The sequence below is a fragment of the Calonectris borealis genome, chromosome 3 (assembly GCF_964195595.1).
Source record: "Calonectris borealis chromosome 3, bCalBor7.hap1.2, whole genome shotgun sequence".
Taxonomy (NCBI): Eukaryota; Metazoa; Chordata; class Aves; order Procellariiformes; family Procellariidae; genus Calonectris; species Calonectris borealis.
The window spans coordinates 100139544-100163803 of NC_134314.1; the positions used below are offsets into that span (position 1 = coordinate 100139544).

The window sequence follows — 24260 nt, forward strand, 5'->3', positions numbered from 1 at the left end:
TGGCTGGCAATCCATGCTTCTGTTATACAGTTCCAGCAAGGATTAAGGATCTTTAACCAAAGACAGTTCAGAAATAGGTGATGGTGGGAGAAATGATTATAACCAGCAAGCCAAGGAAATGTCAGGGATAGGAGGGCTTCTATCCTGGATCATGAATCCTGGGGCTTTCATGGGTAAAAAGTTGCAGCTGGAGTTAGAGGGGGTGTAATGACACACAAATCTTCGGTTTAATCATCTTTTAAAGTCATGCCCAGGGTTGGCTTACAGAAGATGAAAAAAGCTAATGAACCCTGAGGAGGACTGATCTGCAGCTGTCCTCAATAGCTTTCTTGAAGGAGGTCTTTTTTCATTGCATACATAACTGCTGCATGTTGCTGTTTCGAGCAGCTGTGTCTTGGCTACTCCAATACACTCATTGCTGGAACTATCTCTTAAAAGTCTGGTTAGCACCTGAAAAAATATTATTATTTAAGATGGCATTAACATCTAGGTTCCAGCCACAATTTTGTGCTGGGCACAAAATAGTTGAAATATGAGAGGCTGTCCGTGCCCTAGAAAGCTTATTTTCTATCTGCAGGCACTTAACTTTGAAAGAGGAAATGGGTAAAGGTGATCTAGTATTTTTCATCCAGTATGAGCTGGCTAGACCAGTCAGTGAGATTCTTAACAGGTGTGAGATTGCAGTAAGATTGGAGCAATATGGCAGAACTGCAGAAAATGTGATTAAAAAAAAAAAGAAGTTGTGTCAATCCACACTCAGTAGCAGGGCTAGGAGAAGGACCTCAGGAATGAAGGGTAAGACTGAATTTCAGCTTCTCTTACTATCTTTGCCACCAAATTCTTGTGTACCTATATACAAAACCTTTCACTGCTGTGCTAGATCCAGAATTTATACGTTGTGCTGCTGTATGCCAGAATCTGTTAATCTTGCACCAATAGCACAATTCAAAAGGAGCGTGTCCAAGTGCACTAGAGTGACTGTAACTATGCTGGTGCAAGAAGTCCCCCTATAAGGTGAATTCTTAGTCATGCAGAATATGAATTTGTAGAAGCAAATTGGCATGACAACCTGAGGGGGGAAAAAGAACAAAGGAGAATATATTGATGCAGTATGTCCAGTGGCACAGCACTGCAAAAAGCAAATGGCTGTGCTGCAAAGAGGAAGGCAATCCCCTAACTTCTGAAATGTAAAAAAAAAAAAAAAAGGTCTGAAAGGTGTCTGTCTTTGCTCAGCGGATTTTTTTTTCTTTTCTTCTATTTTCTTTTTTTTTTTTCCCCAGCATATTTCCAGCTTTTTAAAATCAGGAATGTTTACTGTGGGGAAACTATTAATGAAGCCCAGTGGAATGGTGACAGGAGGGGTAAGTGCATGTAAATTCAGGAGTTGAAGGGGTACATTCATGAGGAAAAAAGGTGCATTACCAACATCTGTTAACTAAAATATGATAACTAGCTGGAGGTAACAGTTTAAGGCTGTCCTCTGTGCTAACAGGCCCAGGTAGGGAAACTGGGAGAGCCCTGGGGTGAAAATTGCAAGCTGTCTGAATGCAAGGTTCAATACTATGGCTATGTTTTTAAATTACTGCAAGAAAGGTGCCTTTTTGTCCTAGCAAGGATGAAGCATTAAATTAGATGTTTTGCAAATGTTTAAATATATGCTTTTGTTAATATGTTATTGGCTAGTTAATATTTTGAATAAAATTAATAATTGTGAAAGCTTTAAAAATTAACTCTTTGCAAGTGATCATTTCATCATAACTAAAAGCAGTGAAGGAAACCTGAAACATTCAGTAGTTTCAGCAGTAAAACTGAGAATCTTCTGAAATTCTCTCATATTTCTGATGTAAGAACAGAGGCAGGGAATTTATTTTAAGGAATTGCTTTTGGAAAAATATCCCTGCTAGTAATTTCTTTTTTTATTCGTGGAATATCCAAAAGAGGGGAAAACTTTGGGAAGAAAAAAAAAAAAATAGAATTGCAACTCACTGCTAAAGGCGTTAATATGATGCTAACGAACCATAGCCTTTCCACCATGTAGCTGGCAACATTACCACCCATCTGTGCTGAGTGGGATGTGCAAGCAGAAGTCAGGGCTGAAAACCCTCCACCTGTTTTTGGAAAGTAAGTGCGCACACACTGAAGTTACTCAGCGTATTCGTTCTGTCTTTGGCGGTCTGGGTGATGTTGTTACTACTACTTTTCTGCTGTCTCATATCTCCCACCGCCATGTGCCAGCTGATAGGGGAGCTGTGACATACCACACCCCCGTGGCCGGGAAGGGGGTCACATGGACTGGTCTCATCCAGAGCACTTTAAAGAAACTGATAAGCTCTATCTCGTTTAACTTGGCCTTTGGAAGACGCTTGTGGAAATTTCTGCAAAGGAGGTGACATCAGTTGTTGTCACAGCTGCTGTGTAAGTCTGCAAGACTGCGTCTGTTCAGTATCTGGCCAGGGTGTGTATGTATGTGCAAGCAGATATTGTTAATAGATTGCATTTAAATCAAAAAACAGTTCATATGAAGTAGGTGAGGAGGTTCGATCACCTAGAATACGTGCATTATCGTCGAGACTTGAGGCAATGATGGAGTACATAAACTTAATAAAGCAGAAAGACGACCAGCTTTGGAGGGCCGATGTTACATTTGAAACAAACCGTCTCCCCGGGGGAATTCCAAGTGTTAGCATGTGGGACATACTCCAGCTGCTGGCTGCTCAGACTTAAAATAAACCAGGCAAAATCCCATATTCAGGCTCTGCCGACTGAGGCAATCTGCTAGTGCAAACCTTTCATCTCCCTTTTTCTTCCAGTTGGGTCAGAACGACAACAAATATTTTTGAGAGGGCATTTAAACCTTAGCATTTAGCACAGCTTTCCTTGTGCTTCCCTGAAGTGACGTGTTTCTCAACATAGTATAAATTTAGCAAAGAATCTGGTTTGTACAGGTTGAAACACTGTCCCAGGAAGGCTGGAATTAAAAAAGGGTTAGAAGGAGTATTTCTACCTTGTGTGACAGTGACATTGCTACCAATACTACTGCTTTCTAATCTAGGTATTTCTGAAATCGCATATGACTTCATTAACAGAGGACTATTCTCCTTATTAAGTTGAACTGGGGCGATCCTTTTTCTTAAAGAGAAACACATGTGACTTTAGGGTGGTTTGCTTTTTTTTGCTTTTTGTTTTTTTTTTTTTTTTCTTAACACGTTGAGGAAGTAACTTAATGTGTCTGTGGAAGACACCATAGCAGAGTTTTAGGAAAAAAATGGCTGGGAGATGCATGGTTTTTGACAACTAGAATATGAATAACTTTGCGGAGGTCTGAAAATAGACTACAGTACTGTTTGCTTCGTCTTGTGGTTTGAGATTGACTTCAGGTTTCTGGGTTTTGTGTGTTTTTTTTTCAATTTTATTTTAATAACCCTCTGACTGTAATTTATTCTAAGGTACTGAGATGCTTGGGAGGGGTGGGAAACAAGCAACTTAATGCAATCTATGCAAATAATGTCTAATTTTTTTTTTTTAGCATTATCCTATATGAAACTTCATTCATCAAGACTACTCAGTTTTTCTGTGATAAAACCTGTTGAGCAATGTAGTACACAACGTTCAGGAATTTAATGCTCTTATTACTGTCAAAGCACAGATATCAAGCTATACCAGCCAGCTTGAAAAGTGTACGAGTGACTGACACAACCTACCTTCCTGCTTCTTCTCTTCTTCCTTTAGACACAAAAATTCTTGTTCAAACCAACAAGATTATCCAGAATATATTTATATGGGAGAACTCTGCTAGGCGATGGTTAATCACATACAGTGCTAGGGATATCTTTTGAAAGTATCCTGAACACTCTGACAGAAGTATTTGTCACTCAAACTATTTATAATTCTAGGAGTTTGGAGGGCAGACAGATGTTTATTTTTTGTATGAAATGGCAGCCCTTCCTTTGTACAAAAGAAACGGACTATGTCTGTGTGGACACATCAGGCAGATCTGGAGTGTGCTGTTTTCGGAAAATGCCATGTTTGCACCCCGGACGCACTGCCGCTCACCCGATTAGCCTTTCTGTCTCACAGATGACTTTGTAGCTCTGTGGCAGTCAGCCCGTTGTCTGCTGGACCTTTCGTTTCTGTGGACTCTTGGAAGAGGTCAGTGCAGGGTAACTCAAGAAATGTGAAGCTGTTGTCCACGTAGCACCTTCATTAGAAAATTTTTAAGGGCTTCCAAATTGAATAAAACTGTAAGCCTCAGCTCTAGCATTAACCACAATTTTATCTTTTTTTTTCTTTTTTCGGATGGTGTGCAAAACTATACTAAGGCCAGTCAGCCTTTGAGAAATAAGACTGATAACCATCACAGTTTTTTCTTATTTTCCACCACCTCAAGCAATTAGTTTTGAGGACTTTTTGACAAAGTCTACATGCAGGTCATCCTTCCTTCCTATTCTTTGTTACGTATCTTGAATTATTCTTAACTCCGTGTTTCTGTGAATCGTGGGCAATGTATAGACACAACTCCTTCAGCAGGCACGCGAGGAATGTTATGAGGGTAGCAAGCTTCCCGTTCCCCTGATCACTCAGAAGATTTATGTGCCAGTATAATGGGAATGAATGATGAGCTGTTGTTCATTGACAGAGACCTTATGGGTCTGTCTATGCACAAGAGGTTTTGGAAGTTGATAACCTTTGTGAGTCAGGTTTTGTTTTGAATAGATAGAAGAGGAGAAAATAGTTATTGGTAGATGTAAAACTGGATGGACAAACTGAAGGGTATTAGCCAAGCACTGGCAGTAAAGCTGAAAATCTGAGCTATTTATACAGTTGGAAACAGAGTTGGGGTATTTTCAATATTTTGGCACACAGTATCGGCTTTTATAGAGTCAGGAGATGCTCCTGCCTAGAATTCAAGTCTCTTCTATTTTTTAGGTCTCTCTAAGTTGATGTGATGTATCGCAGCTTGGGTCTGTCCACTGGCCAAGTATAAATGGAGGGGCAGATTTTGAACTCTGAAACTGAGAAGTCTCTAGGTCACTCTAAACTTGCCTGGAGACAAGGCATGTTAAAGTATTTTTTTGCTGTTCAAGAGCAAGATAAAATGTCCATAGACAGAACCACTATTACTACTATATAAGTTATTCACTTCAACACCTTTCTCATATCATATCAAGTTAATGACTATTTTGTGCGTCTGGTATACATCCAGAACCCTTGTTGTAAAGTCAAGGTTGCGTGAGATATCCCAGTTTGCATTAGTAAATGCTATAGCACACTATATTATTTTGACAAGTATTATAAAGCTACGTAAACAGAAACCATACTTTTAAGATTTTTTTTTTCTTCCTAAAGGATACGAAGTAAAGATTAAATACTGAACTTTGATTTTCAGATCTATTACATCCCCCCATATCCTAAATAATAAATTCTTGGGATCCTAAAAGATAAGAGCATGAAATTTTTTGCTTTTATACGCCTAAAATGTAGCCGTCTTTAATAGAAGCCTAAGTATTATGTCTCCTGGAACCACGTTAGTTCTCTGGTATTTATCATTTCATAATATCCACTTTCTTAAAAATTTTGGTTGTCTCAAATGTTCCAGAAGCTCCACGTTATAAGCTCTTGAGGCTGATTTAAAATTTCACCGTGCATTTTTGCAGTGTGATAGAGAACTCAAGCCAGGACTTAAGGGCTTAGGTCCTATTCAGAAGTTATCCATGTGCAAAAACATTTTTCTGAAACATATGGGAAAGAACTGGGTGCTCTTATGCACGCACCTGGAAGATAATTGGAAATCACTGTGATCTGTTTTTCAAAAACAAGAACCATAAAAAACCTCCCCTGGAATGACAAGAAGCATGCACATTTTCTTTTTGAAAGGCATTAACTTAGTGGTTTTATGCGTACCTACGATATGGTGGTTGGAATGGCATTTGGAAGCACTCCTTAACAATAGTCTCATCACCATCCTTGTACCTGTGCTGGCTGTACTGGAGACAGACCGTTATTTACCCCAGTGTCGTTGTATAGCAACCCGTGGAAGTTGGAGGCATAACTGCGTACGTTGCTTAGCATTGGCAGCCAAGCCAGATAGCGGCAGCGCTGGGGAGAGTCTTATGTGTGCTGTGCAAAGCCGCGGGCAGTGACGCTTGTTGAGCCGGGGGTCTGATGGAGAGAGGAGGCAGAAGGACCAGCCAGAGGAGCCCCATTCTCCCACATGGTGCAACCAGGGGAGAAGGAAGGGGACAACTGCTCTCTCGGGAGCTCCATCTTTCCTAGGTGTGGGCCTGTGCCTAAATGATTTCATTCAGCCCTGAACTTGTAATGGAAAATCTTGCATGATTACAACTTAATATACCGCAGTCTGTATTTATGGCTGAGTTGGCTTGAGTTAACAGTACCTTTGGAGATACACTGCTTGCAAAACATGCACCACTAGCCAAAGCATGCCTTTTATCAAGATGGGTTAGGAATATCCAGTGCTTCCCTACAGGCATGTCACTACCTGTAGCTGAATTTAATAACACGTATATTACTAGATTATTTGGTGCGGTTTATACTGGCTTTTTTCTTCATTCTTTTGAATCTATTTATTTACTTCATTTTCCTACCATCAAGAAAAAAACCCCTATGAATACTTGCAAAAGCAGGGTCAGATGGTGAGACTGGGTTGAAAGAAGATATTTAGGTTCTTAGCATGATGCTCAAAAGAGCCCGTGGGCTCAGCTATGCTACACAGCCAAGTACACTGTAGAGATCCCTGAGTTAATGCCATGATCGGAAGCTCTGTTAGTGTTGTTGTGTTCTCCCTGGGCTAATTAACAGGGGTGCCTCTCAGCATACCTAATTAGCTCCATTCCTGCAGCATCCTCAGGGGCAGGACTAATTAGCGTGGGTGCTTTGCTATACAGACACAGCTATATTGCCTCTGGGATCTCAGCTAGCATCCGTGCATGGCATTGCAATCTACCATGTAGACAAGCCAGTTTCCTCAAAGCTACCTCAGAATCTCTAACAGCCTTTTGCTGTGTAGACTTGCCCGGTGCGTTAATGAGACCCCAAAAGCTTATGCAGGGAGAAGGATAGCAACTCGGGATGTGGGCCAGAGGGTAACATTTTGGGAGACAGATGTTTTAGGGTGAGTCCCAGATTCATTTGCATTTATTTTACCTCTGCATCTACTTGTTACCTTTGGATTAAAGACAGTATTAAAAGTAAGCACCAGCTATGGTGAGGCAAAAAAATAGGCCTCTATTGAGGTATATGAAGTCTGAACCTGCTACCTTGCAGCTTGCTGGTTTCTGCTTTTAGATTCCCAGCTAAACTTATAACTACTAAAAGATAGTCATGAACTAATGAACTGAAGCATTTTAAAAGCATATTTCCCCATTGCTGTGGTCAAATAATAATGGCAACGAAGTATCCTTTATGGTTTTACAGACCCTACTCTCTCTGATCTTGAAGTGCTTTGCAAGCATGAGTAAGCACAGCTTCACATGAGCCCTGTGATGAGGCAATACAACGATTCCCATAGTATGAGTAGTAAATCTGAGATGTAAAGACCAGCCAAAAGTAACTTGCATTTATTAGAAAAAACCTGTCCTCTCTGGTTTAACTTATTCTTTCACTGTGCTCCTCAGAATTTTCTTGTACTGATGTTTTTCTTATCGGCACTATTTTAACTCACTGATACCAGCTGATTGCAGATTCAGTTTAGCTGAGCTGACCTGAAAATGTTGCATTGCACTATACAAGAGCTGCAGAAAGGTGGCTTATTATCCACAAAGGGGCTGTACACTGCAGAGAGCTGATAAACAAAAGATCCACTGTTTCTGTCTTCTGCTTACAGTATCAGTAGCAACAAGCTGCACTGATACCTTCCCTGATAGCTCAGAGCCTTGCACAGAAAAACAGTGCCATTTGTGGTTGCAAATTCCAGCCTCTGCATGGAGTCCTCAGGGGCTCAGCACCTCCCAGGAGCTCAGTGGGAAACTCTTCCTGACAAGTGGAAAACATCTGTCAGAGACAGCCTAATACACCTCTTAATCTTGCTTCACTTTATTCTCATCATTCTAGCAACCCCAAAGACACATAACATACAGCTATCCAATTTTCTCTCCTTCCCACAAGGAAAGCCTGTGGCTACACCTGCATCATATCTGAACTGATCTTGGGAGTGGTCTGAAGCCTGCAGTGCTCATCACGCCTTTGCTGCACGGAGTTCAGGTTGCCTATGAGTTCTGCCTCCTCTGGCAAAGGATGGTGACGCCCATTTATGAAAGACCCTTTCTTTACTGGGAGGACAGACTGGATACACGGAAGTGACCTGGTCAGGCAAGGGGAGGTGGCTGCTAGAGTCCCTCTGCAGCCATGTATGCCCTTCAGTGCCTTGGTGTGCACAGATCAGCCCAGAATGCATACCAGCATGTAAAAAATCTAGACAGTCCCTAACTATGTCCTTAAGTTCTGCCTAAAGGATGAACATTACCTAAAATAGAGAGCAGAGGTAGCCTCTGCTTCTCTCACTTCCAACAGGGAGAAGTACTGTGAGCGATGTTGAGCCTTTGCAGCATTTCTCTAGCGATGCAGGCAGGAGAGGAGTCTCTTGCAGCCAAGTCACCCTGTGGCTGGTTCCACATCCACCTGCCAAAAGCAGCAACCTACCAAACCCTGCTGTGGTGCGAAAGGGGCCCATCTTCCCTGCCTTACTGCTTTGATCAGTTGTAGTTAGGCACAGCAGGTGAGCTTTCAAACGAGGTGACCAAGACCTTCTAGTTAGAGCTCTTTACAATACCCTCTTCATGGAAATGACTTCTGGTTTTAACAGATTATCATGTGCAGCTAGAAAACAACATTGTCTACATGTATGGATCCCCCTTCATTGAAATCCCGGAAACATTCTTGCTTGAACTATGTGCAAAAGAAATCTGGGATTAAAAAAAGGCCTCATGAGCAAAGAGGAACAAGAGACAATAAGAGACGTGTGTCTCAGCAAGACTTCCAAGAGAAGCCTCAACATGTGTGCACGGTGAAAAAGAATAACAGGATGACTTCAGCATTGGCTTGCGATGGGCAAGGGAGGGCCCTTTTCATCACAGTCTGGCAGAGAAACGTATAGCTTCAGAAAAGGGAGGAAGTACAGATCCTTACTTCAGAAATGTAAATCCTTTTTTAATAAGTGACTGGAACTGTAAGAGTTCCTAAAGAAAGTCAGCTTTCCTGATCCGCCTATCTTTAACTCTTTCCCTGCCTGATGGAATGCTGCTTTCACTTTCCTGCTTTGCTCAATCTCTTGTGCGTTTTGGAGAGAGAGCGAGTGAGCAGTGTTACCTTACCCAAAGAGGTCTCCAAAAGGTCAAAAATCAACACCAAGACCTGCACCAGAAATAGCTGGATGCCAGGGCAGTTGCAGAGTTCCCAGTGGCCGCATGATCCCAGTCTGAGACACCAGCAGGGTAGGACTACTGCTTTTAAAGGAAAAGACACCCACATTCTTACTGAAGGTGATTTTTTTTTTTTTTTTTCCTGAGGCTTAGGTTCCAGTAACAGATTCATCTTGCCTATCTTGAGCAATGCATCTAGTTACCTAAGCCCTGTTTATAGTCAGTGAGGCTAAATAAGCATGTCCAGAGGGCAATTCATCCCACCTGTGTTAATTTGGGGAGATAGGGGTGGTGATGGTGGAAGTAAGTGCCCCTGGGAAGGGCCTGCCCACTCCAACTGACCACACAGGGAGGCCAGGCAACTTTCTGGGGCTTTTTTTTGTCCATGGCAAAAGCCTGAGTAACGTAATACTGCCTATGTTTTTGATTTGGCTGAAGCGAGGAAGTACTGGAAAATATATGAAAGAAGCTGTTACCTTGCTGTGTTCAGGCTGAAGTCCTGAACATTAACCAGGCATCACAAAAGTGTAAGTAAGGGTCTACACCTTTGAATAACGGATGCAGATAAGAAAAACAACCGTAATTTAAATATACTTGTACTTGAACAATTACTAGCAGGATCTGAACACAAGACATGAAGTCAGTATTTGCATGCTGGTTTTGGTCTGTTACTGTTGAAGTTGTGATCAGGTTTAGAAGTTATAATAATTTACAGATAATACGATACCCTTGAAAATGATTTTGCAGCACAGATAAAACATAATGAATCACCTAGTGCCATAATGCAAAATTTTCCACTCCTCTCCTTATGTTTTATTCTGGTATCTGCAATCCACCAGTTTAAACAAAACAAATGGTTTTTGATTTACTTTGTGCAACAAAAGTCAAGGCTAATTTTCATAGAAATATTTAATTTTAGTATTGAGATAAGAGTGACCAACCCAGATTCTGATGGACAATTTTATCAGTGCAGTCTAATGTATAACTCTTGTTGCAACGACATTCACCCTGAATAAAAAGCAGGTACGCTAGCAGAGACGAGAGATTTCCCAGCCTAATGCATCCCAGATGATTCCAGTCTGGGCATATTGCATATCTGTGCAATCTGAGTGAGGCTGGCAACTGCGTCTTGCTCTCCGCTGCTAGGTCTCTGCTTATTTTGTTGGAGCCAGCGGCCAGCTGAGGTGCTCAGCACCCAGCAAGGCTGAGTCTGCTGGGCTCCAGGACGGTGCAGAATTCTGCTGAGAACAAAAAGACTCATGAGAACAACTTGATTCTGTGCTTTTTCATCAGTGGATTGCTCTGCTGATTTTAGCAAAACTGTCCTCGGCCTGTGTGTGGGAGGGCGGACAGTTCCTCTTTAAATGACCTTCCTTTGTGTAAAGCCAAATCTAGGGCAGTGATTTCTCTTTACCTTCCCTCTTTTCAAATTTCTGGAGCCTCACTGAGGAGAAAATAAATACTTGAAGAAATACTTAAAGAAATACTTAAAGAAAGTTTATGTGAAGGAGCAAATTTAAATAGGAAGCAATTAGCATAAAGTTTCTTGCTGAAACTTGAAACTATACTGAAACATTAGGTCTAATGTCCCAGAGCTGTTTCCCTGCTGTTCTCTTCATGGCCTGATTTATGAATTTACATATGCCTAACAGGTATAACCCTGGCCTGGGATGTATATTTTGGTTCAGGCTGCAAATCTTTCCTGTGCCCTGTCCCTGCTTCTCCCACTCCCCATGGCAGCAGAAAAATTAGGACGTGTTTGTAAAGGTTCTGTTTTCTTCCCTGGCCCATCATGCTGGCTGGGTGACTCATAATCCAAACACTGATAATATCAGCTGGCAGTTATTTAAACCTGAGGTTTCAGGTTAAGGAGTAACAATGAATGCAAATCTAGCTGGTGAGAGACTGTAACGCACGCGCGTGTGTTAGAGCTCGAAAATTTTTAAGGATTGTAACCACAAAGCCCTATAGCACAAAATTATAAGACGCTATATAGGGAGTCCATTCTAGGGTGTCTGTCTGTTTTGATTATGTGGAGGTGCAGCTGCTTCTCAGGTACCCCCCAAAAAACTGCAACTTGTCCCTGGGCTTGTCAGAGAGGACACCTATCGTTCTCCACGCAAACACCACTTGTTAATAACAGGATTGCTGGTCGCTTGTGACTGCCCGGTGAAAGAGGAAGGTATTGTACGGTAGTTTAAAAACACGAGTGTTGCATAAGTACCGGTAATTAGTTAAGCTTGCCTGGGAATGTTCCCATGTGCTGGGATGTGGTCGTCTCTTCCTGTGACCCATTAGAGCATTCCCTGGAGATAGGGCATCCTGGAGATCATCCCAATAGGCAGGTTGCATGCAGCCACCCACTTCCACAGGCTAAGAGAGGTTCCCAACGCAGACGTGGGCCATTTGCAAGAGACTTGACCACAGTTCTCAGAAATGTCCACAGGCAGATTTCATGGTCTCATTCTTTCAAAACAGCAGTATCAACTCTGATGCTGTCAGAAATGTTTCAATTTAGAAAATGTCCTGCTTATTCTGTTAGGGGGAAAAATGGCCACTTACCTCCCCCCCCCCCCCATTTTTTTGCTGTGGATGGACAGGTGGCTTGAGATTTTCTTGCACCTCACTCTTTTCCATAGCTTCTCTCCTGAACTGCTGAAAGAACTGCATTGTTGCTGCTGATTTATCTCTTTGTGGTGTTGCTGGTAATAACCGATACAGACTCCTGGGTGAGAAAGCTCTCACTGAGCCCTAGGCTGAAGCAGTGAAACACCAGCGAATATACAAAGTAAACCAGCAGCAGACAGGAACCATCTTAATTTTTGTCCTTTCCTATAGTGGCGACAGGAAATGGAAGAGCCTCTTGGATACATATATTCTCACTCTTTCTCTTCTTACCTTTGGGGCAAAGTCTGTGTTTCTGTTTCCAATAGTTGTCCACCCCCCATCCCTTCCTTGCCCCAGGAGTTTAAATATGCATTTTTTTTCTAGGGAAACCTGAGAGATTATAGCCTAGATTTTATTAATATAGGTGGTAAGACTGCTTAGTTTAAATATTGAAATACTTTTCTTTGACATTTACTTTCCAGTGTGTGTTTTTTTCCCCTAGAAAATCAATCTATATTACTTACATTAGTAATGTTACTGTGGGCAAGAAAAAAGAAGAGCCTTCATATGAAGTGAGATTCTGCTTAGACAGTCTGGTAGGTGTGTTAATGATAGATGGATGACTGCATTCATGACATCCTCTTATAATGATTTTTGACGAATTTTTGGAGGGGGGCAAAAGGGGGATTGGGGATTTTTTTTTTTTTTTTTTTTTTTAGTTTTGAAAATTCTAGTCGGAAGTGTGGGATGACATTGAGAGAAATGGCTCGGTCTTCTACCTGTAGACCTTCTCCTGGGTTTGTGATTTGTTGGCCTATATCACTTTATGGAACTTATTTCATTGTGTTAGTTATATTGCACTGAGTTTATATTCATTCAGGAAGAAAGAGACTTTGATCACATCAACATGTATTACCTTTAGGCTTAGTCTTTACTGGGGATATTAAATTAAACTACTTAAAATCCTGGAAACATTTGTGAACAAGGCATATAAACACATTAAAACATCCTAGAACAATTTACAAATAGTTTGATTAGTGTTTAGAGTAGCTTACCTTTAGCACATTTAATAGCCAATTCAACGTTTGAAACCAAGGTAGTTAAACTGGACACAGGAATTAATTTCAATCACCTAAACTCCCATTATGTCCTCACAGTTCATCAGAGGCCTCATGAAAGATTCATAGTTGCCAGGAATAGGAAATTCTTAGAAAAAGCTGCAGATGAATATTGGAAATTGTAGGACAAAACTTGAGCATGTCTTGTTTATACAAGTCCAGTTCAGCTGATTCAATAGCAATCCGTTCGTTTGTGTTGTATAAGCATGAACCAACTGAGATATGAAAGTGGAGTTATTTTTGTGAAACCTCATTACACTATACCTCACAGCTGTGTCTTTTTATCTTCCAGTGTGGTTTTGGACAACCATAAATAGAAACCATGCAGACCTCCATCTCTAGTTGCTAGTTGTAACCTAGCAAAGTCTGTAAAGTGGTGCAGAATCCTGAGTGCAGCTGGATCTCTTGAATTCCTCCACATTACCTACTTTATATTATGTATTCACAGCATTTTCAGGTGTTTGTCCAGAAACTGATCCTACTAGTGTCACCTTGCAGAAAAAAAAGCCACCACACTTGAAAGCAGACAAAACCTCTCATGAAAGTTCACTCACCTCCTTTGAAAACAAAATGCTTTGGCTGTTTTTAAAACTTGTGAGGAAAACCCCTTTCCAAGAACTTCATAAAACTTCGCAGTCCTCAGTCTGCATAATGGTAGATAGAAGGGGGAAATGCTTTAACGACCCGGAGGTCATCAAAGTTACTTATCCAAATAAAGATCAATTGGCTGAGTTGTTACATGGAATAAGTGATAAGAATAAGGTGTTCCACCGAGGTGCTGTGAACAAGTTAAATTATGCCTTCTTCCCCCTGCAGCATCAAATAGTTATGCTGTAACTGTTGCTTCCTCTTCCAAAGTGTTTTGTTCTGGTTTTATGCACTGTGCATTCTGTCTTAGCGGTGGGAAGGGAATTTTTTGTATAACCCATGTTTACTTCATAGGAGTTAAGGTTGTGTACAAGGTTAGTTTCAGTCTGTTCTGTGAGACAGTGGCAGTAGCATAAGGTATCAGTAGTGTATTCATACTGGATTTTAGTGATGTTGTGTAAATGTGTCCAGGTGAGAAAACGATTTCTCCAAACTGGGAGACACTTTTTCCCAAGGTTTGTAAAAATGTAGTAATAGTTTTCTATTCCTGTACAGCCTAGCATTCAAAAGAGGAGGAGGAGGAGGAATCAAGATACAGTGAGAGAGTTCAGTGGTTATGTTTGGCTTGACAGATACTACGTGTTCTTGTAAGCCTAATTTCTAAACCAAAGGAAACTGCAGACATTCGGATAAACAACTGATGATATCTAAAGTTTCATTAATCTTGTTCATTAATCTCTGTTTCTGTGCCTCTGTTGCAACTACCTTTGCATGCTCTTTTAAAACACATCTACTGTCTCCTTTTCAAAAGCTCCTTCTAACAGAAATGCCCTGAAGAAGTGAGTTAGTTAAATATCTACCAAAACACCCCTAAATACCCACTATCTCATGGTGTATAAATACTGTTGCTCAATGTCCATGCAATGTTACTGATGATAACTTGCTTTATTTCATTATTTCAAACCTTTTTCTTAGCCTTTTATTGCAATTCCTTGGGAATCAGATTACGAAACCTTCCTAGCAAGCTCCTCATGTGAGTTCCCAGTGCAATCAGTAATGAATGGTGATGATATCTTAAGCAAAGCTTTCAAATTCTTTAGTGTTTTCTGATCATATTTAGTATTAAATTTTTCAGTTGATTTTTACTGCAAGTAAGACACTCTCATTTCTTGCATTTATGACTACATGTCAGGAATCACACAGAGTTTGGATCTGTTCACTAGCAAATAATATTGCTGCAAGGACTGTTCTTTTTCATTATTCCAATTCTTGGACGGGAAGAGTATTTCTGTGTGGCTTTGAGCCTCTTAAGTTTTCTTCATTGAAGGCCACTCCTGGAAAGCTTTCTGTTTGTTCTCCTGCCCTGGCTAGTGGGGATGCTAAAACAGGGGTGCAGCTGTTCATATATTTAAATGGGCAAAAAAATTTCATTTTGAATACAGCTAAATCCCCTTAAAGACTGCTTCTTCTCTGCTGAGCCAATGTGTTATGTGAGCAGTAGGCTTTGCCCAGAAATGGTTAGGACTTCCAAGCTAATGGCAGGGCTATTGTGGTAGTGAGGAACCAGAGTCATAGCAGCCTCTGGGTAGGCTCTCGCTGGCCCCAGTGGGACCAGCTCCTTTTTCTGCTTGTGGGGGGTTGGGGGATGAGAAGGAGAAGGAAAGGGCATGGGATCGAGGAGAAAACAGGAGTCAAGTAGCACATGACAGATCTGAACTTGGCCCAGTAACACAAATGTGAACCAGAAGACTCTCCTAAACACTCTGCCAATGTTATTTACGGAGGTGGGAGCTCAGGTGCAGTGTCCATTCTCTACAAGGGGCTAGCATATATTTGTCTATAATATTTAAAATAGAAAGGGAAGTGTAGCTTGCCCAAATAAGTGCTAAAAGAACTCTGCAAGTGAGGAGTCAGGTGGGCAAGGACGACCTGGATGAAAAACAGGCTGGTTATTGACTGGGACATATGTATTGGGACAGCAGTAAAGCAGAATGTTACATAGAACAGTGAATGCCGCCAAAAACACAAGAAAGAGTGCCATTTTAATAACAGAATACAACTGCATTGTGTTTAGCAGATGTCTGCTATTGTATTTATCCTACCACCTGCACAATTTGCCACCAACATAAAATCTGAGAAGAGATGAAAGGATGGTGCTAGTAAGTGCTCTTTTTAGGAAAGTAAGACAAATACTGATTTATTTACCTCTATTTAATGTAGTGTCCAAAATGTATTGCATGTCTTGCAAGAAGATCTGAGACAAAAGAATAAATCTAGCCTTTGAGCCTGAGAGATTAAAATCCTGCTGCTTCTGACCTTCCCTTGCTCTTCAGCCTGCATGTTACACACTGAACACCAGGATTTGAGGAAATCCTATTCATGTCAGTGGATGACTTCTGTTGACTTGAGTAGGGTTTCTATAGGAATGCACCTCGTCATATTTTCTCATAACATTTAATGTTAGCTTTTAAGGTCAGCTTCAGTAGCATTGCTTGACAAATGACAGGAATCAAGGCCTTATCCACCAATTTTTAAATATTCAGGTATCAGCACTGAGTTTTGACTATTGTTTCTATCCTTTCATATCACCTATAGCAATGCCAAGTGATTACTCTATGCCCTATCTGCAAGTGCTGTAGTTTGCTCCTAATGGTTCTTCTAGACTGTGAAATGATTTATTAAGCTATAATCCGTATCAGAGAGATTACAGATCAGAAGTAGTCTGATTAAAATATTTGGCAGGCCATGTTTGCTTGAAGATATGTTAAGAGACTAAAAGAATGATCTAGAAAAAAAGAAGATACTGTAATGAGTAAAATATTTTTCTTCTTAAGTGTTTCTAAGAACTTTTTCTAAATTATCCATTTCACCTCTTCAAAGATTTAAAGAATTACATAAGCTCCTGCATATTTTCCCTTACAGCAAATCCTACAGTACTGCCAAATGAATTCCTGGTTTTCTATATCTCATTTTGTATCAAGGTGATAGCTAGCATGCGATGATCCAGATCATTGCTTCAACCAGACAGTTTGCTCTCTGGCTAGCTTACCTCTAAGAAACATGCTGACATGAAATTAAAACTGTAGCAAAAACTTACAACCTAGATGCAAAATACTGGTCTTTGAAAAATTATTGAAGTTGCTAATAACTTAGCCTGTATCACTTTTTCAGGTCTCACAAACCCACCCAAATTTATAAAGGGCTTTGAGTTATTTCAAGGTATTTACACAAGTGTAGCTAAACTTGCGTTGCCTAGATTCAATGCAACAAACCTTGGAGCGCGTGGTCACAATTTAAAAGACTTCTGCAGTTTATCAAGAAGCCAAGGCTTTGGCCATGTGTCCTCAGGTGACTGATTAGGTAATATTTGTACACCTCTACAGAAAAATAACAGGTTTGTATAGAGAAGTATGTAAATATTAGGTATTACGGTTATTAATTATGTTTTCACGCCTCACGTAATCTGTTAAATTCACTGTTGAACGTATTTAGCAGGCATTCCTGATCTATACTTGTGGGGTCCCCTCTTCCACAGTGTCTGAGGACCTCACATTTCTTTAAAAGATCCTGTGAAGCAGGATCACGGTACTGTCCTCATTTAATAGAAAGAACTGAGACTCGATGCTGCACTGAGACTTAAGTCTTCACCCCACGCGAGCGAGCGTGCGTGCTGACCCTGGCGCGGCACCATGCCGTGCTTGCTGTGCCATGCCGTGCCGTGCTATGGGCTGCAGGACGGGTGCCTGGAGCCGTCCTGGGGTCCCTGCACTATGCCCCACCATGCAGCATGGCTGGGTGGTAAATGAACTGCTCATGGTCGCATGGGAGGCACTGGGTTTTCTAATACTTATGGGGAAGTTTTGGCCCACCTGTCTTCTCTCCTAAGGCGCTGCCTGGTGGGCATCCACCACGCCTTGGGGAGAGTCTGCCATGTCATCTAAGGCTTACAAAATCGGGTTTCATTCAGGCTTGTAGCAAGGCTGGGACAGTGCAGGGCTTTGTGGGCTGCCTGCCCCATGGGCTGAGAGGGGCAGGGGTGTCTGCTGGCCGGTGTGCCTTCTCCCCCAGCTGCCGGTGCCACTCTGGTGCCCTTGCCTTGCCCTGGGCTGGCTTCCTCGGGAAGGCAGCACCAGGCTGTCCGCAGCCATCGAGCCTGCTTCCTGAAACAGGGCATTTCTCCTCCATCTCAACAGACCTTGGTTTAATTTGGGTGGTGAGTGTTTACAGATTATGCCCTCTACTTAATAGTGCTTCTGTGGCAGCTGTTTTGTCCGGCTATCATCATGATGTAAATGTTTTCACCCAAAGATCCTTGGATACCTACTAATATGGTACACTTTCTCATGTGTTTGCTAATTGCTATTTATTTGCCCGAGAAACTTGCTGAATTCATAATGTATATTTTTTCCACTCTACTTCTGTTTCGGGGTAATGTTTAATCCAATACTCGAAACAGCTTTTTCATTCTCTTCACTATAATAAATTTCTAAACTGAAAGAAATGGAACTAAGCTCCTTTAGCTTAAATTTGCCGAGCTTTTGTTTTGAGGTTTAACAGTGAATCTTAGAAAGCTTGTTTTTCATTTGTCCTGAAACCTTGCCCCTCCTGCCTCCCCCTTTTCATGCCAATAAAAGGTAACCAGAGACAGCTGGGGGCTCTCTTGCTACCTCCCTTGAATGGGAGCGTCTTCTGAATGCCTCTTTCATGTACCTGCAAAGACCCCGCTCTGCTAACCGCTACGGCCGAGGTTCTCAAAGAATAGGTTTTCATTGCCCACATTTCTGGTCTGAAGCAGACTGAGAGAAATTAGTGTTAAGTAAATGCGGTGGCAGCCCTGCCAGCATCAGCATTCCAGCCCGCAGCGTCGCTCCGGACCGGGACACTGCCAGCACAGGCTTCTGCACATCCAGCTGTCAGGGGGTTGTTTTACTTGTTAGCAGTTGAAAAGAAGAGGGATGCGAGGCAAAGCAAAGAGTGGCGAGTCTAGTTTTTATGAGGCTGTTTATTCTTTCTATAACAAGTGTGTGGTGCCTTATTGATGTTGAATGGGAATTTAATACAGTGATAAAGTAAAACTGTAAACTTACCAAGTCTGTTTTCAGCTGCCTTTGTTCTGTACCTCTAAGCATCTGCAGAAAACATGTTCAACAGCACTCAAACACTTCTGTGAAATAATATGTGATCTTTTTCAGCACCTTCTGCAGAGAACTGATCACCCTGCTGCAGCTGATTGAAGTCAATAGAAAATGAAGGTGTCTCTCTTTTTCCATACCAGGCCTTTTGCATGTGAAGTCAGTGTTTGCAGGCTTTCAAGTGAAAACAGAATTTTATTTTCGGTTTTCTATTATGAGCATTTTACAAATATTCAGTTGTGGTTTAAAGATCAAGATTTAGGAAACACAGATACTTGATAAGAGAGGTTTTTGGATTCAGTGTTTTTATTAGGGCAAACTCCAAACCCCTAATGCCCAGCTTACAGTGGAAGTTACACGTGGAAGGATTGTGCATTCATAACGTGCTAATCACAATGTCAGAGTATTGTCTGTTGCAGCAGGCGAAAGAACCTGAACTGCATGAATTAGGGCTTTGTTTCCGCAAACACCTAGGCATTGTGTAGACAGGAAAGTTTCCCCCTTCTACCAAAATAACCCTATTCCTTACCACACGTAGGCACTCTTATACCAGTTCAAGACCTTCCCAAGTGAAGACAGTTTTATTCAGGACTGAGAATGTGCGCTCAAGAAGTTATCTTGCTGTAAATGTAGCGTGGGTTATGCAGATCCTTCCACTTTACTTTCTTCCAGTTGCTGCTCCGTGAGCTAGAGAGGTTACTCCTGTCCCAGCTGCTTGTTCAAGATCTTTCGCTGGGTGATACCATTCCCTTAGCTCTGCCATGTAGCTGACCTGGACGATACTCCCCTTCCTGTTTCACTCCCACTGAGCTGGCGGCTGTAGCTGCATCAAGGGCATCTTGAGACATGTCAGCATTATTTAGTTAGGGTACCTAACATGGATGGCCAGAGTAGTGCTGTGATGGTGAAGCGTTGACTTCTCAGCCTAATACGTGTGATGTTAGAAAGCAGATGACAAGTAAAAAGGCTTGTGGCTCATCAGTGCAGGTGTAACCGTAGAAATGGGAGCTGGGAGGAGTTACAAACATAATGCATATATTGTTCTGCAGCAGTCGGGTGCCACCCGTGTCCTGTGGCAGACACGACGGCAGACGCTGCAGAAAGCTCCTGCAGTGGAGGCGGGCAGGAGGGCTGGCTGAGCAGAGAGCCAGCAGGCGCGCTGCAAACAGCCTCACCAAACCGGACCAGGGCATCTCCCTTGTGCCCTGCAGCACCACTGCTTCCAGAGTCCAGCTCCATGCCAGTGGGCTTCTGGATGCTCAGAAACACGAGCTAGGGTAACTGCCCTGGTAATTTTCAACTATGAGTTCCCACAGCATCTGAAGTCACATTTACAAAAACATGTGTGTAGAGCTGCTAGTCTTCAACAGTTGGTCCCAGAGGAAAATTCACGTGTTGATTTAAGAGTGACTACTGATTCTTGGAAACTGGATGTAAAACATCTTCAGAAAGGCGTTTTTTCTGTATGCTCAGAACCAGGCCCATTGTACCTTAGATTTAAGGTAACGAGAGTCACAAGTTCTTGAAAGTGAAGACCCTTTTCCCCTCTCTTTCCCCTTTTTTATTGTTGCAAGTACGTGTTACCATGTCATTAGGATTTTTTTTTTTACTCCTAATTGATGGTGCTGTGTTATTTGAATAGTAATTATTTTCAGTTTTGTACGTAGCTGTTTGTCAGTTTATTGAAACGAACTGCCATCGGTGCACCCTGATCAAAGCAAAGAGCATGAAATCCCACGTGTTGCACTTTTGAGAGCATCAACAATGAAGCTAACCTTTCACCCTTGACTTTCTTTTAACCCGAATTTTGAAAGACAGTATCAAACAATTCAGCTAACTTCTTAAGTGAAAGAATATTCAAACTAGCTCGATTGTAATGCAGTGTCCTTTTCAAGTGAATGGAAGATCTCAGAGTAATGCATACAAATGCAGAGGCTGGGTAAGTTCATTACTTTGGAGTGTCTGGTGTAGCAATAGTAGTGAAATGGTTAAAAGGTTGGCTTTAAAGTGGTCACAATTAGGCTTCAAAGTTAACACCCCACCCCACTGAGATGAATGGGAGCAGTTGACATTTCTTAGTGCTATTGTTTCAGTCTGGCTTGCTATAGCTTCTAAAATAAGACAACAGTACATCTGTTTACATTCTGCTTCCGCAAACCCAGATGGGCTAGAAACTTCATTGTTTTTTAAGTGGAAGCTTAGATTCTGGAGAATACAGCAATATCCACGGGGTATCTGTAGGAAGAAGAGCTGAAAGCCGCCTTAATCACAGACATCTCCCCCTTCCCTGTAAACTTCCATTGTCCCAGGACAAATCTGTAAACCACTGGGGGGAAAAATAAAGTCATGTATATTTGAAGTACTTTTTACTTGCTACATGACATGCACACAATAACTTCTCAACAAGTCCCTAGCGTGCAAATGTTCATAAATGGCTGTGGGGTTTTGAACTTTTTCTCTTTTGGTAAGTAGTGTGTGCTATAAAAGAAGGTAAAGGTCCTGCTTTTACTGAACGTGGTAGCTTCTCTTAACCTCTCCTAACAGAAAAACTTCTCCTGTCTCTAGAGAAGCCGGAGTTTCACCCAGGAGTGTTTGAGACCAGGTGTTACTTTCTGTGTTCACATGAATAGAATCCTTTAATTTACCTCTGAGAGTGATAGAAGAAGAAATAAGATTCTTGAGAGGGATGTCTTGCATTTTTCCGATACTTAATAGGGCAGCTACATTAACTGCAGTAAGATCTTAGGAGCTGGAATGGATGAATAAAGGTGCAAGTAGGGCCAGAATTTGTAGCAGATGGTCTCTATTACCCCATGCCTCAGTTCGTGTAGGGAGTACACAGTGTCCTCGCTGACTTTTGTTGAGGAGTCTGCACAGTGGCAAACTGCCCTCGGTAGCAGCCAGAACCCTGTGAGAGCTTCTCTGATAAAGGAGGCTATTAGATATGCTTAGGCTGTAGATTGAAACCAGCTGTGAATCTGTTGGAAAGATTTTCCTATTGTGCTTTCATCAGGGTGGAAAGTTTGTGGCTCGTTCTGCATATATATGTATTTTGGGCTTCACTGCTCTGACTTTGCAAGTCCTAGAGCCTGCCAGTGATAAGAGCTCTCATGCATACAGGCTCCTTTTGTACGCTGGCACCCAGAGACCCTGCCTGCCTTTTGCCCGTGGACAACACAGCTTGTGCTTCGGAAGTGACATCGTGGGCTCTTCCAAATGGCGTCTCCCAGATTTCAACCCCTGGTGAATCGTATGGTGAAGGCAAGCCTGCCATCTGTGGTTTGGGCTCGTGAAGCTTGTTGCCTGCCCAGCTTCAAGCAGCATTTTCACCCAAGTATAAAATAAAGCGTCCCTGAGCCTAGACAGGCCTCCAGGTCGTCTGAGACAACCGCGGGCGTTTCAAGAGCGTAAGCCATCTCCTCTCTTGTCCTTCTCTTCAGTTCCTGTGTTAAGTGGGGGAGTGCAGCAATCTGGTCCGTATGAAGAGAATACCTGAGAAAACCCGAGAGGAATATTTATTTTGAAAACTTCTCTCATGAGTTTGTTTTATCTATTTAAAAAAATGGCTTTAAAAATAAAATAATGTTAAGTCATGCTGGAGAAAAGCAATTCCAATGTGACAGAACTCCTACGGCGTGCAGCAAGAACCACTCAATACAGCTACAGGAGGAAGGGCTGGTTATTTAATCAAACAGAAGGTTAGAGAACAGCATCACATATGCATTTGTTATATTTGTTTCCACTTTCCATTTCCTTAGTCCGTTTCTGACTGTGGATCTCTACACTATTGCGTAGACATGAGTTATGTTTTACGCATCTTGTGGAAGAAAATAGGTAGCTATTAGATCTTTCAAATATAGTCAAAATGACTTCTGCAAGACTACAGTAGGTCAGTGGCAGAGCTTGGAAAAGAAGTTAGGAGGCGTGTTGGCCAGTTCCGTATATTTTAACTAGCAAACTGACCTGCTTCCCTGTATTACAATAGCATTGTGATACCTACATGTTCAGAAGCCTCGTATTCTCCCCTAACATGGAGAGTTTCCTGAATAGACCTGAAGAAAATATTACTATAGCTTCTCTACCACTTGTGCCCTAACCTGCTTTTTGCCTCATGTTCAAAGGTGATTTTGAAAACAGAATTATCTTTTGGGGAGTATGAAATACTGGGGATTCAAAGGGACAAATCCTGACAGGGCAGGAATCTGCCATCATGATGACATTATAAAGCAACTTCTGGAAAATTAACATGTTATGAGAAAAAAAACTTTTAATTTTTTAACTTTAAGCTGTTTTATTTTTCTTTCAGAAAAGAGAATGGAGCCTTCCATTTTGAGACTGTTTAGTTTTGAGTAAATTCTGCATTTCCCTTTTGTGGTGTGTTTCTTCAATCAATTTATAGTTTGCATGCCTACTGCTCCCAGTCTCTTTGCTGGTCTGAGCTTGCTTGCCAGCTGGTATTTGCCACTAAGCAGCAGAATCCTAGTTCGCTTTGAGCAGCTTGGTACATTATGGCAGTCATTATCCTGTAGAAGAGGATGGGGGATGCAGACGGTCAATCCTGTAGCTCTCATGAGAAATGCAATAGGAAAAAAGTCCAGCAAATTGAAAGAAAATTTTTCAATTTATGAACACTAAAACCTGGAAATTTTCCCAAAATAACCCCAAAGTTTTATTTCTCATTGGAAATTCTTTTTTTTTTTTTAATTGGAAAAAAAAAAAGATATTTACTTATTCATCCCGGTTTCGGAAAAAAATGTTGAATACCAAAGTATTTTATAGGATTAAATTCCCATCTTGTTTTCAGCTCTAATTATGATAATGATGTACAAGGATTTTTTTTTTTTCCTTTCTTTCTCTCCTTCCTTTTTCCACCCTAGACAATGAAAATAATTTAATCTAACAGCTTTTACATTGTGGTCTGTGGACCAGAGCTGGCTTGTAAAACTTTTTCTTTCAGTGGTTTTATTGTTCAAGAACTGACGCTTCCTGTTACTTCTGGCCATGCGTTTTGATTTTGTGAACGAGTATGCTTAGACAAAAGAAGAATAATACTAATCAAATATATACCTTTTGTACAGCTTTTCATTCTCATTAAATCAAAAATGACACCAGAACTGCAGAGGTAACAACTCCTCTGAAAGATGGAGTCAACTGAAAAAAGACAGAAATGGCAGCAGTCAATAAGAGAAATCTGGGACTTCTTCACATCAGGCATTCAATAAGGAAGAGGAAACAGCACAGGTAAAACATAACACAGAGTATTGGCTCTTACTGCACATATTTTAAACTTGATGGCATAGGAACTGTGTTTTGGGTTGCTTTTCAGGAACAGAAAGTCAATGGGATTCTGGTTCATGGCAGGGACTAACAAACCATGTAGTGATCAATTATGATTTAAATAGATAAGCGAGAGCTACATGATCTTAGCTGCTGCATCA

At 41.5% G+C, this 24260-nt stretch overlaps 1 long non-coding RNA gene across 2 annotated transcripts in view; it reads left to right on the forward strand.

The window, feature by feature from the left end:
- Nucleotides 1-955: 955 nt before the first annotated feature.
- The window catches only part of LOC142080845 (uncharacterized), a 36249-nt gene continuing 12944 nt past the window's right edge, over nucleotides 956-24260 (forward strand). Inside the window, exons 1-3 of one of the 2 annotated variants that reach the window (XR_012673143.1) lie at nucleotides 956-2415; nucleotides 21943-22229; nucleotides 23901-24063. This is a non-coding gene — a long non-coding RNA (uncharacterized LOC142080845). The remainder of the gene's footprint in view (nucleotides 2416-21942; nucleotides 22230-23900; nucleotides 24064-24260) is intronic. The other variant, XR_012673142.1, reaches the window with a different exon arrangement.